The sequence below is a fragment of the Coffea eugenioides genome, unplaced genomic scaffold (assembly GCF_003713205.1).
Source record: "Coffea eugenioides isolate CCC68of unplaced genomic scaffold, Ceug_1.0 ScVebR1_1232;HRSCAF=2052, whole genome shotgun sequence".
Taxonomy (NCBI): domain Eukaryota; kingdom Viridiplantae; phylum Streptophyta; class Magnoliopsida; order Gentianales; family Rubiaceae; genus Coffea; species Coffea eugenioides.
This window is the reverse complement of record NW_020861619.1, coordinates 21927-35096: the sequence shown is the minus strand read 5'-3', so window position 1 is coordinate 35096 and position 13170 is coordinate 21927. Positions and strand designations below refer to the sequence as shown.

General features: G+C 36.5%; 1 long non-coding RNA gene across 2 annotated transcripts; it reads right to left on the bottom strand.

Moving 5' to 3' along the window:
* Positions 1-420: 420 nt before the first annotated feature.
* LOC113755131 lies at positions 421-10769 on the bottom strand. 2 transcript variants are annotated; one of them, XR_003465579.1, is made up of 3 exons: positions 10737-10769; positions 9053-9130; positions 421-449 (listed from the first exon to the last, which is right to left on the bottom strand). It is a non-coding gene; the product is annotated as an uncharacterized LOC113755131 (long non-coding RNA). The 2 variants fall into 2 exon arrangements; XR_003465580.1 differs by lacking the exon at positions 421-449 and adding an exon at positions 8096-8306.
* Positions 10770-13170: the final 2401 nt, after the last annotated feature.

Below are 13170 nucleotides of genomic sequence, written 5' to 3'. Positions count from 1 at the left end.
TAGCTCTCGCCAAGACTCAAGCAATTCCATTCAACTTATAGCCGGACCACACAATACAAGCCAATAATTTAGATACAATAAATGCGGAAGTATTCAAACTTAATAATAGTCATCCATTCTCCAAACCATACGTCAGAATATAGATTACATTTTGTCCGAAGGGTCACATCACGGGGTACCTATCAGCTTCTCACCCGCACGCGGGCATCCCCTACGGAGAGTTTCACTTCGTGACTCTTCACGAACGAGAGGCTCGGGGCTTTTCCAGACGAAGGACTTAAGGTCCCAACTGTCGGCATATGGCTCTGATACCAACTGTGACAGTTCTCAGGGTCACATTTCCATACCAAAAGTACAATTCCAAAACCAAAGGCATAACCAAAAGTAATAACAAGCCCTAAACAAAAGTACATCAAGAGAGTTTCTTCATTTTACCTCCGAGTTCAAACCTGTTAAGGAAAACAAATCTACAGGGTGAGCAAAACGCTCGTGAGGCCAAGAACACACATGCAGACACATAGTTCAAATAACAAGCCCAAATAACAATTCAGGTAATAGCTTGCAAGTAATTAATAACGCCAACAAAGCGTAACCAGAAACAATTCAAGGATGTAGAAGCTCTCAGGAGCTAAATTCCACATTTGCCGATGTCATTTGTATATCTCCCCGTGAAGACTCTCCGTCAACCGGGTTGATATTTTCATATCCGTAGTTCACCACTTACTTCTCATCCGTCCACCATACACCACTTCGGGCCCGCACGACATTTATAAGGCGATACTTTACGAGTATGCCAAGCGAGATCTCTCAATAGATCAAGCTTATCATGTGAATCTCATGGTTCACCGAAGTTCCCGACCAAACCCATGCCGGCTCGAGTTCCAGGGTCGGCCTATGAGTTTGGGCGTCCCCCATGTATCATGTAAATGTCGAGGAGATTCACTCCATCGACGTATGCAATCATAGCATACCATTTCATGTATTCAAGCATTTGACATGTTTAAGCAGGCATTTCAAGTCATGTAAACCAGGCAAATCATGTTAGCCATGAGTCATTCGTGCCAAATGAGAACGAGTGCGATTAAGTACACACTCGACTCCATTTTTTTCAAAATCAAATAGACTAAGCATGTAATCAGGTAAGTCAAGCATGAATCAAGACTTTAGAGTTCAAGTAGGCATACACTTGACACTCACCAGTTATGCAAGCAAGTAGGTTGGAGGGAGAGTTCAAACTTCCACGGTAGGGTCCTCTTGGAGGTCCTCGTGCATGCCTGAACATCGAATAGTAGATAATTACTATAGGTCCCCAAGTGGTGAGAAAGATTGGACACGGGTAAGGTTCGGAAATATTTTGAAAACTTCGTTTGGCTTGTCTTTGAAGTTGGATTTCCAAAAGGGTGCAGGACTCGAGTAAAATCGGATTATTATCCTTAAAATCATTGGTTGGAAATGAGTACGAGCGAAACAATTGCTAAACGAACGATCGAAATCGGAAGTGGGCTGGCCACGTCACAATCCGGCCGGAACCGGGCCGGATATCCGGCCGGATTTCTGGCCGGATTGGAGGCAGTGGCTAACCTCCTTTTTTTTTCAAACTTCGCCACCAATCCGGCCGACAATCCGGCCAGAAACTGGCCGGATTCAAGGCCAGATTCTGTGGAATAGTTCCTTCGCGGATTTCCTTTGAAATTTCAGAATTTTCGATTTTTGGTCAAATCTTTGAAAAATCATAACTTTCTTTCTACTAATCGAAACTTGATGAATTTGGTACCGTTGGAATCATCTTCCAAAGTACTAAAAGTCCTTAGAAGACACCATTCCATGAATCTAAGTGAAAGGTATTCAAAAATGAGCCTAAAGTTGCTGTTCTAGATTACCAGGATTGAGCTGGGGTTGGTTTTTTGCTTACTTTGGAAATTCGGTAAAAATCACTCGTTGCAAACCGGCCCTTGAAACTTATAACTCGATTAGAAGTGCAAGTAAAGTTTTGAACAGAACAAGCGGCTCAAGAATCAGAGTTTCGAGTACCGAGATACGGTAGCTCAAAATTGGGAAAAATTCAAGACTGTTACAAAATTTCCAGATTTGGTTCCGACTTTGGACCTTTTATTAAGTGCCGAAACGGACTTGGATTGACACCAAATTTTGCAGTATAATACTCCCATATGAAGGGTATCTCTCTATCAAATTTCATAGAAAAATACCCTCGGAAAGGTGGTTAATCAATCAACCAAAGTTTGGAAAAATCCTTAAGGCAATCTGTCCAAATCTAAGGTTTCAAAAACGAGGCAGTCGCCGTATTTTGATCATAACTCCCTCAATTTAACTCGGAATTGGGAATGGTTGATAGTGTTAGAAAATAAATTCACAGGGCTAAAATTTCACAGAAGAAATCGTTACAAGTTTCAGCATGCAACTGGTTCGAAATTAAGCCTAAAGTTGCAGTATCATCAAATCATTTCGGCAGAACGGAGAAACAGGACAGCTGACTTCAGATGAATGGTGTGGCTCACATACATAAAACCAGAATGTGCATTATACACCGTTAGAAACATGGGAACGTCTAGTTTCAAATGCCGCTAACGGTACTTGATTTCGACGTCGGAGTACGGAGTTATGGACGAAACACGAACACTGGTCTGGTTACGATGGCAACCGTTTTCCCAGATTACTAGCTTTGGAAATAAATTCGTTTGACCCACCAAAACTCAGTATTTTTCAACGAAAATTTGTACACAACTGCTACAACATGTAAACAACATAATCAAGCCATTAAATCCTCAAATTTCTGCATTAAAGTGACCGAACAGAGCAGGGGTAAAATGGGAACTTTTTGTTTCAAGAGTTCAATAATGTTTCTGGTAACAAAGCACCTTTAATCTACTTCCTTAAGCTCTAATTCAGCAACAAAACCATCATCAAACATCATCACAGCCATCAACCCAAAGTGGGAGTTCATAGAGCCCACGTTTAACAATTTTCCCAACAATACAAGCTACTAAAGTGACGATTCTAGCTCAAATGCATAAATCAAACTCCAAAAGACAAGTTTAAGGTGATTGATTACTACCTACTTTGATGGCTGGTTAGGACAGAATTTTCGGCCCTTTGAAGCTTGAAGAAACCGTGGATAGCTCCTTCCTTTTGCAGCTAAGTTGTTGTCTAAGTGAAAAGCTAAATGAATGTGAAGTTTGGTGAGAATCTAGGGAAGTTTTGGTAAGGATTTGGATGAGTTTTGGAAGAAAGAAATGGTGAAGCTTCGGTTGTCCCTTGCAGCTGCTAGCCGTCCGTTGCAGCAGAAGAAATGAAATGAAATGAAATGTGGTTCTGAAGCCTTTGCGTACGAAAGACGCTTGACGTCAAATCTTTTAATACGTCAAATCAATTATAACTAGTATCCTACGCGCGCGTTTTGTGTTCGATTTCACTTACGTTTGTTGCACTAGTGCACTAAACCTCTAGGGCACTTACATTCATATAAATATTATTCATTCTTAATTGTCCCAAAATAATGGTCCAAAGTCCCTCAATTAAGCGCGCACGTGCAAACACGTATTTCTAATTTAGGCGCAATAAAAATTGAAACCTTCGAGAAATTCTTATAACGATCGTACCACTAACTATCACTTGAGTACTTAAACCTAAATTTACCTATTTTAGGACCATTGTACATATCCCCAAATTTTCGAGCTTAGTGTACTCCCAATTGGCTAAAGTGTTTAGACACGTTTTCACTTTTTCACTAAACAAGTTTCTAAGAAAATAATTTTTGAAACGAGATACTTTAAAAATATAAGGCGTCATTCCATATAAATGGATTTAAAATGGTCGAAATAAATAATTCGAAGAAAATGAGTGAATAATCATTTAAATATTCCAATAATATTCTATAAAAATAAGAAAATTTTCGGGTTCTCACATCCTCCCCTCCTTGAAAGGAATTTCGTCCTCGAAATTCATACTTAGAACAATATCATTCCCTTCATGGTTAAGCCTATCAGATCAATCATTGACTTACGTTTTCCAACTCACTCCAAATCATGAGTTGATTACTTTCTTCCGGAAGATTTTAACTTTCAGAAGGCATATACAATCACCTCATCATATTTTATTAATATACATTCTAAACCATCCTTTGAACCATCTGTATAAATCACAAAATCACCTTATCCGCTCGGTAAAGCCAACACAAGTGCATTGGTTAAACGATTTTCACCTTCAAATTCTTCCTCACATTTAAAATCTCAAATAACTTGCCAAGTCTCGTATCCTTAGAAGTCCCTGATCAAACCAAGGTAATATTCGACTACCTCTAAGAACTCCAAATTTCGGTAGGATTTTCTAGTCATTTCCTCTTGAACAGCTTCCACTTAAGCTGAGTTAACAACAATTTCTTCCTTAGATATTATATAACTTAGAAATGCTATTTCTTCCAATCGAACTCACATTTATTGGACTTAACAAAAGTTAGCGTTCTCTCGGGGTTTGTAAAACTACCATCAAGTATTTTTTCATGATCTTCTCAAACTTTAGGGTATATTAATACATCATCAATAAATGCCATCACAGATTAATCCTATTACGATTTAAAACCTTGATGCATTAATGTAATAATTGCTGCTAATACATTAGTTAACCCAATTGGCATAACTGAAAATTCAAGCATCCCCATCTTGAATTGGAAGTGGTTAAGCACATTAGTTTCTAGGATTCCCGGTTAGTAGTAACTCTACTTTAAATCCTTTATTCGCTGCTCTTGACCCTTGATTATAATTCTCGTTTATGTGAGGCTATGGAGTATTTGTTCTTAATAGTCTCATCGCTCAAATCTCAATAATCTATGTATATATAGCCTCAAGCGTCCATTCCAAATATAACATCCGGTCCTTAATCGTTAGGCTCATTCAAGCCATCAAATATTTCCTTTCACTCACCCAAATCTCACAACTTTTAATATCTCAAGTTGGCGATCAACATTGGATCCCATCATCAACCCTAAGTTCTCGATTTTTTTTTTCCAGAATTCAGCCAATTTAGTTTGGAATTCCAACTCCTTGTGAAGAATTTCTATTTCTATACGCATCTCTTCCAAACTTTTCATTCATCTATTTTCTTAATCCTGACTGTTAGCCTATCAACAGCTCAAGCATCTAAATAAGTAGCAAATCAGAATTTGAAACTCAACTATCCACAACCTGTAAATTCTCACGCATCTAAGTCATCCAGGTATATTTAATCTTCCCTCTCCTCGAATGGTACTTAAGAAAATCCACACACACGACTAAAGTAATACCTCTTGATATAATGATATGTACTTCCATTCTAAGGTTTTACTCCTGTGTGTAGTGAAACCATAAATTACACGCCATATGAAACAAGTTCCAAATCCTAAAAAAAAAACTGTTACGCACTAGCAGGACCAAAATCCCTTTCCTCAAAATTTTGTCTAAATCAAACCAATCATGACTTACAAGATAAGGTCAAGACTTTTGATGTATTTTGAATGTATCTGTGGCAAAATGCGATTCAAAATTTTCAAAATTAGAGTTAAAGATACAAATTTTTCTTCAGGACCCAAAACTAAATTTTCTTAGTAAGAGATTTCAAATAATGTTTAACCACAATCATCAATACATATTTAAAATCTCTCAAATAGATTTAAGAATATTAATCATGCAACTTAATGCATGATTTTTAAAACATATACATAATAATCATAACATATACATGGAGGGTGTTCCAACACTTTTCCTCAAAGTTTCGAGTTAAATCTATGTTCGAGTAAGGCGTATATTTTAGAAAATGCCTTTAAGAAAGATAGGTAAACATGTAGGTTCATATTCGCATAACCTGTGATCCAATACCTTTACCACCCTTTTATCCAACCAAGAGTTAACTCTACTGGTACATAAAATCCAATCATTTCTAATATCTGATTCATAACAAATAGGCATTCATGTTCCTAAGAAAGATTCGAACTTGAACTCTATCTGATTTCGAGTTTCAAACGAGTTCAAAATGTGTAATGTGTATACATATACATATATATATATATATATATATATATATATATATAAATTTTGTGAAAAGTAAAACAAGTGAATCTGGGTATAGTATTAGTCAAGTAAAATTGAAAGTGCTTTTGTTCAAGTAGAACAAATTGGTAATGAGTTCAGGTCATCTCACCAACCCACGAAATACTTTTGGAGTTCAAACTTTCACAAAAGTTGAAATATGGCCACAGGACCAATCATAATATACGTATAAAGCAGTTATTAAAATTTCACACAGGAAAATCTCACAAGTTCCCAACTAGGTTAATCCATTATACACTGGTAGATCTAATCTTCTGGTTTTTTTCTCGATTCATATTCAGTACTAGAATCTCATTAAATTATATAAGACTATCCATCAATTTTTCTCACGAGTACAGGGTTGTCTAAGTCCTCGGCCACGACCCCTTTTTCCTATTCCTGCTACCATACTTAATAGGAGTCTATAAGCGCAAGAAAAGGAATAATTAATCATAAAAGAACTTAATGCATATACAAGTTACAAAAATATTTAGAATCAAGACATGATTCTTTACATGTATCGAAGGTTATAGTACGAGTTAAGAAGTCACAAAACAAGCCCAATATGTCAAATACTGTATATAGGCAATTAAGGGTCACAAAATGTAGAAGTATATGCAAGCGGGATACAAAAGGTCTCACGGCGTGCACCACCCTTCCTAAGTCCTTAATTAAACCAATGGGTCCGAATATCACTAATTTCAATCAGATCACACGCCTTTACGAAATTAGATCCAATCAAACCATAACACAAGCGGAAACCAAAGGTTATCCATTCGAAGTTCAAAATCTTTAATAAGCAAGCCACCAACCAGAGCACCATCATCTCCAAGAATAACTAGTCTTAGGGTTTTATAGTTAAAGTCTCAAGCTCCAAGTTCAAACCCAAGAAATAAGTACAACTTGCTAACTTACGTGTCAAATGGAAACCAAGTCAATTCACACTAACTGTGTGTTCTTGAATGCGGTTACTCTATATCTCAAAGTTCCCTCAATCTGTACACCTAAAGATAGGCTCACCCTTCTTGAAAACCAAGAATTTTAAAAGATAAGAAGAGTATTTAAAGTAACAAAAATCTTATCAAGTTCAAGATTTTTATTATAAAAACATAAGTTCGCCGTTCTTCCGAAAATTCAAGATATTTTTATTATTTATTTATTTATTTTTTTTGTAAAGCATAGATGAATTCAAGTGTGAGAATACACCAGTATACAATCAAGGGGGAAAATCTAGTTTAGAAAATTTTAACCTTGTATCAGCCCATCACATACAAAATTTCAACAAACTCATCAGTTATTCATAGATTTTAAATTGAAATTCAAGTAAAATTCACATATTTACCAAAATCGAAGAATTACACATACTTAAAGCATATATATATTATTTCCAATTATCGTTTGAAAATAAAACTAGTACATCCCCATTTTTCCTTTAGAATTTCAAAGCATAATTTCTCTAGGAGGTAAATGAGCAGGAAAATGCATTTTATACCTTTGAAACTCTTTCATCTGGGTTCACAATCACGATACATGGAGTTTGACCATCAAATCTCGGTCTCTTATCTGCTTTATCCAGCACTAATAATTGTCTCACTTCTTTCCACACTTACAAGTATAACAATAATTCAAATTCGTCCAATCTTTCACTACTAATCTCTCATCCCATATTTTCCTTCAATATAACATCAGCTAATTCCTCAATTTTTATTTCTACAAGTCCCAAGTAAGAAACTCTCAAGTAACCAATTTCTTTAACCCGTAGGATACAATAGACCCTCTAGTTCACATAATATTCAAATTAATCCCACAGTCAGGCATCCTAAATTTTAAGCCTAGGATACACTATAAGATCTAAAGCCTATGCTCTGATACCAACTGTGACGCCCCCACTTCTCCCTAAGGCGAACCAAAGGGTATCCGCGGGACGCCTGCCTAGCTCTCGCCAGGACTCAAGCAATTCCATTCAAACTTATTACCGGACCACACAAAACGGTTAATAACTTAGATACAAGAGATGCGGAAGCGTTCAAATTTAATAAAAGTCATCCGTTATCCAACCCGCACATCGGGTGTTCAACAACCATTATAAATTCCAAATATACATCATGCCCCAAGAGTTACATTCGGATTCCAAAATACAATCCAAAAGCCAAAACATAGTCAAAAGTAATAGAAACCCTAAACAAAACGTATCAGGAAGGTTTCTTCAATACCTCGCCAAGTTCAATCCTGTTAAGGAAAACAAATCTACAGGGTGAGCAAAACGCTCGTGAGGCCAAGAACACACATGCAACCACATAGTTCAGATAACAAGCCCAATAACAATTCAGGTATTATCTTGCAAGTAATTAATAACACCAATAAACTGTAACCAGAAACAATTCAAGGATATAGAAGCTCTCAGGAGCTAAGTTCCACATTTGCCGACACCGTTTATATATCTTTCCGTGATGACTCTCCGTCAACCGGATTGATATTTTCATATCCGTAGTTCACCACTTACTTCCCATCCGTCCACCATACACCACTTCGGGCCCGCACTACATTTATAAGGCGATACTATACGAGTATGCCAAGCGAGATCTCTCAATAGATCAAGCTTATCATTTAAGTCTCATGGCTCACCGAGGTTCCCGACCAAGCCCATGCCGGCTCGAGTTCCAAGGTCGGCCTATGAGTTTGGGCGTCCCCCATTTGTCATGTAAATGTCGAGGAGATTCACTCCATCGACGTATGCAATCATAGCATACCATTTCATGTATTCAAGCATTTGATAGGTTTAAGCAGACATTTCAAGTCATGTAAACCAAGCAAATCATGTTAAGCATGAGTCATTCGTTTCAAATGAGAACGAGTGCGATCAAGTACACACTCGACTCCATTTTGTCAAAATCAGTTAAGCTAAGCATGAAATCAGGTGAATCAAGCATGAATCAAGACTTTAGGGTTCAAATAGGCATACACTTGACACTCACCAAGTTATGCAAGCAAGTAAATTGGAGGAAGAGTTCAAACTTCCACAGTAGGGTCCTCTTGGAGGTCCTCGTGCGTGCCTGAGCAAATAATAGTGAATTATCACCCATATCCCAAATATCGAGGAATAATTCGTTCACTAGTATTACTCTAGGAAATTCCGTGAAAATGAACCTCAATTACTCGTAAATCGAGGTTCGAGAGAGGTTTAATAACATTCAAAAATATTTAAGTCTTTATCTAGGAAATCGGGGATAAAACGTTTAGATAATAGCAAAAGAATAAAGAGTTCTTGAAAAACTCTATTTCCTTGAAAGTTGGAAAATTTTCAGTTTTGTTATGAATCTTTGAAAAATCGTAACTCACTCGGCATAAGTCGAAAATTGGAAAACTTTATACCGTTGAAAACCTCTTAGAAAGTACTGCAAGTTCCTAGAAGACATTTTTCCATGAATCGAAGTGGAAAATGCTCAAAAATGAGCCTAAAGTTGCTGTTCCAAATCACCCAGGATTGAGCCGGGATTGGTTTTTCGCTAACTTTGAAAATTCGGCAGAATTCACTCGTTGTAAACCAGCCCTTGAAATTTATAGATCAATTAGAGGTACAAGTAAGGTTTAGGTCAGAACAAACGGATCAAGAATCGGAGTTTCGAACACCAAGATATAGTAGCTCAAAGTTGGGAAAAATTCAAGACTGTTACAAAATTTCCAGATTTGGTTCCAACTTTGGACCTTTAGTTAAGTGCCGAAACGGACTTGGATTGACACCAAATTTTGCAGTATAATACTTCCATATGAAGGTTATCTCTCTATCAAATTTCACGAAAAAATACCCTCGGGAGGGGGGTCATTCAATCAACCAAAATTTGGAAAAATTCTTAAGGCAATCTGTCCAAATCTAAGATTTTCAAAACGAGCAGTCGCCGTATTTTGATCATAACTCTCTCAATTTAACTCGGAATTGGGAATGGTTGATAGTGTTAGAAAATAAATTCATAGGGCTACAACTTCGCAGAAGAAATCGTTTCAAGTTTCAGCATGCAACTGGTTCAAAATCAAGGCTCAAGTTGCAGCATTATCAAATCATTTCGGCAGAACGGAGAAACAGGACAGCCGACTTCAGATGAATGGTGTGGCTCACACACATAAAACCAGGACGTGCATTATACACCGATAAAAACATGGAAACGTCTAGTTTCAAATGCCGCTAACGGCACCTGATTTCGACGTCGGAGTACGGAGTTATGGATGAAATACAACCACTGGTCTGGATTACGGCGAAACCGTTTTCCAGTTTACTAGTTTTTGAAATAAATTCGTTTGAGCAACCAAAACTCAATATTTTTCAACGAAATTTTGTACACAACTTCTACAACATGTAAACTACACAATCAAGCCATTAAATCCTCAATTTCTGCAATAAAATGACCGAACAGAGCAGGGGCAAAATGGTCAAGTTTGGCCCTTGCTCTCTACGTGAGTTTCCTGCAGTTTTTCTTCAACGAAACACTAACTTAAACACTAATCCGTCATCATAAACTTCATCAAGCACAGAATCAGCAACAACCCAAGAGTGGGAATTCATAGAGCCCACTTTTTCCAACAATACAAGCTACTAAAGTAAAGATTCCAACTCAAATGCGTAAATCAAACACCATAAACAAGTTTAAGAAGTTAGATGGCTACCTACTTTGATGGCTGTTCAAATCAGAAAATTTCGGTCCCTATGAAGCCTGAAGACAGTCGTGAAACTCCTCCCTTTTCCAGCCTAAGTTGTTGTCCAAGTGAAAAGCTAAACGAATGTGAAGTTTGGTGAGAATCTATGGAAGTTTTGGTAGGAATTTGGTTGAGTTTTAGAAGAAAAGAAATGGTGACTTTGGTTGTTCCTTTGCTGCAGTCTAGCCGGCCATTGTAGCAGAGAAAAGGAAATGAATTTCGGCTCTGTAGCCTTTGCGTACAAAAGACGCTTGACGTCAAATCCTTTGATACGTCAAATCAATTTTTAACTAGTACCCTACGCGCGCGTTTTGTATCCGATTTCTCTTACGTTTGTTGCACTAGTGCACTAAACCTCTAGGGCCCTTACATTCATATAAATACTATTCATTCTTAATTGTCCCAAAATAATGGTCCAAAGTCCCTCAATTAAGCGCGCACGTGAAAACACGTATTTCTAATTTAGGCGTAATAAAAATTAAAACCTTTGAAAAATTCTTATAACGATCGTACCACTAGTTATTACTTGTGTGTTTAAATCTAAAATTGTCTATTTTAGGTCCATTGTATAGGTCTTAAATTTTTAGCTTATTGTAATCCCAATTGGCTAAAGTGTTTGGACACGTTTTCACCTTTTCACTAAACAAGCTTATAAGAAAATAATTTTTGAAACGAGACACTTTAAAAAAATATAACGAAGCTATAAAACAATGTACTTAGGTCTAATAGGCTAGAAAATATTATTCGTGGCAAAAATCCAAATAAATAATTATTTTAGCCAAAATTAGGGATTTTAAAATAATGGAATTTTACGAGTACTCACGTGAATTGAGTATAAATTCCTCCATTAACCTTTCTTAATCTATTATTGATCGTTCTTAATTCTCCAATATTAATACACTCCCGATTCAAGTATAGCCTAGAAAAACGTGTACCCGTCATTCCGGACTAAACAAATTTTCGAAAAGCGAATTTTTCAACAAAACGCTTTAAAAATATACAGAGGTGTCATTCCATATAAATGGATTTAAAATGGTCGAAATAAATAATTCGAAAAAAATGAGTGAATAATCATTTAAATATTCCAGTAATATTCTATAAAAAAAAATAAGAAAATTTTCGGGTCCTCACATCCTCCCCTTCTTGAAAGGAATTTCGTCCTCGAAATTCATATTTAGAACAATATCATTTCCTTCATGGTTAAGCCTATCAGATCAATCATTGACTTACATTTTCCAACTCACTCCAAATCATGAGTTGATTACTTTCTTCCGGGAAATTTTAACTTTCAGAAGGCATATACAATTACCTCATCATATATTATTAATATATATTCTAACCCATCCTTTGAACCATCTGTATAAATCACAAAATCACCTCATCCGCTCGGTAAAGCCAACACAAGTGCACTGATTAAACGATTTTCACCTTCAAATTCTTCCTCACATTTAGAATCTCAAATAACTTGCCAAGTCTCGTATCCTTAGAAGCCCCTGATCAAACCAAGGAAATATTCGACTACCTCTAAGAACTCCAAATTTCGGTAGGATTTTCTAGTCATTTCCTCTTAAACAGCTTCCACTTAAGCTGAGTTAACAACAATTTCTTCCTTAGATATTATATAACTTAGAAAGGCTATTTCTTCCCATTGAACTCACATTTATTGGACTTAACAAAAGTTAGCGTTCTCTCGGGGTTTGTAAAACTACCATCAGGTATTTTTTTCATGATCTTCTCAAACTTTAGGGTATATCAATACATCATCAATAAATGCCATCATAGATTAATCCTATTACGATTTAAAACCTTGATGCATTAATGCAATAATTGCTGCTAATACATTAGTCAACCCAATTGGCATAACTGAAAATTCAAGCATCCCCATCTTGAATTGGAAGTGGTTAAGCACATCAGTTTCTAGGATTCCCGGTTGGTAGTAACTCTACTTTAAATCTCTTATTCGCTGCTCTTGACCCTTGATTATAATTCTCGTTTATGTGAGGCTATGGAGTATTTGTTCTTAATAGTCTCATCGTTCAAATCTCAATAATCTATGTATATATAGCCTCAAGCGTCCATTCCAAATATAACATCCGGTCCCTAATCGTTAGGCTCATTCAAGCCATCAAATATTTCCTTTCACTCACCCAAATCTCACAACTTTTAATATCTCAAATTGGCGATTAAACATTGGATCCCATCATCAACCCTAAGTTCTCGATTTTTTTTTTCCAGAATTCAGCCAATTTAGTTTGGAATTCCAACTCCTTGTGAAGAATTTCTATTTCTATACGCATCTCTTCCAAACTTTTCATTCATCTATTTTCTTAATCCTGACTGTTAGCCTATCAACAGCTCAAGCATCTAAATAAGTAGCAAATCAGAATTTGAAACTCAACTATCC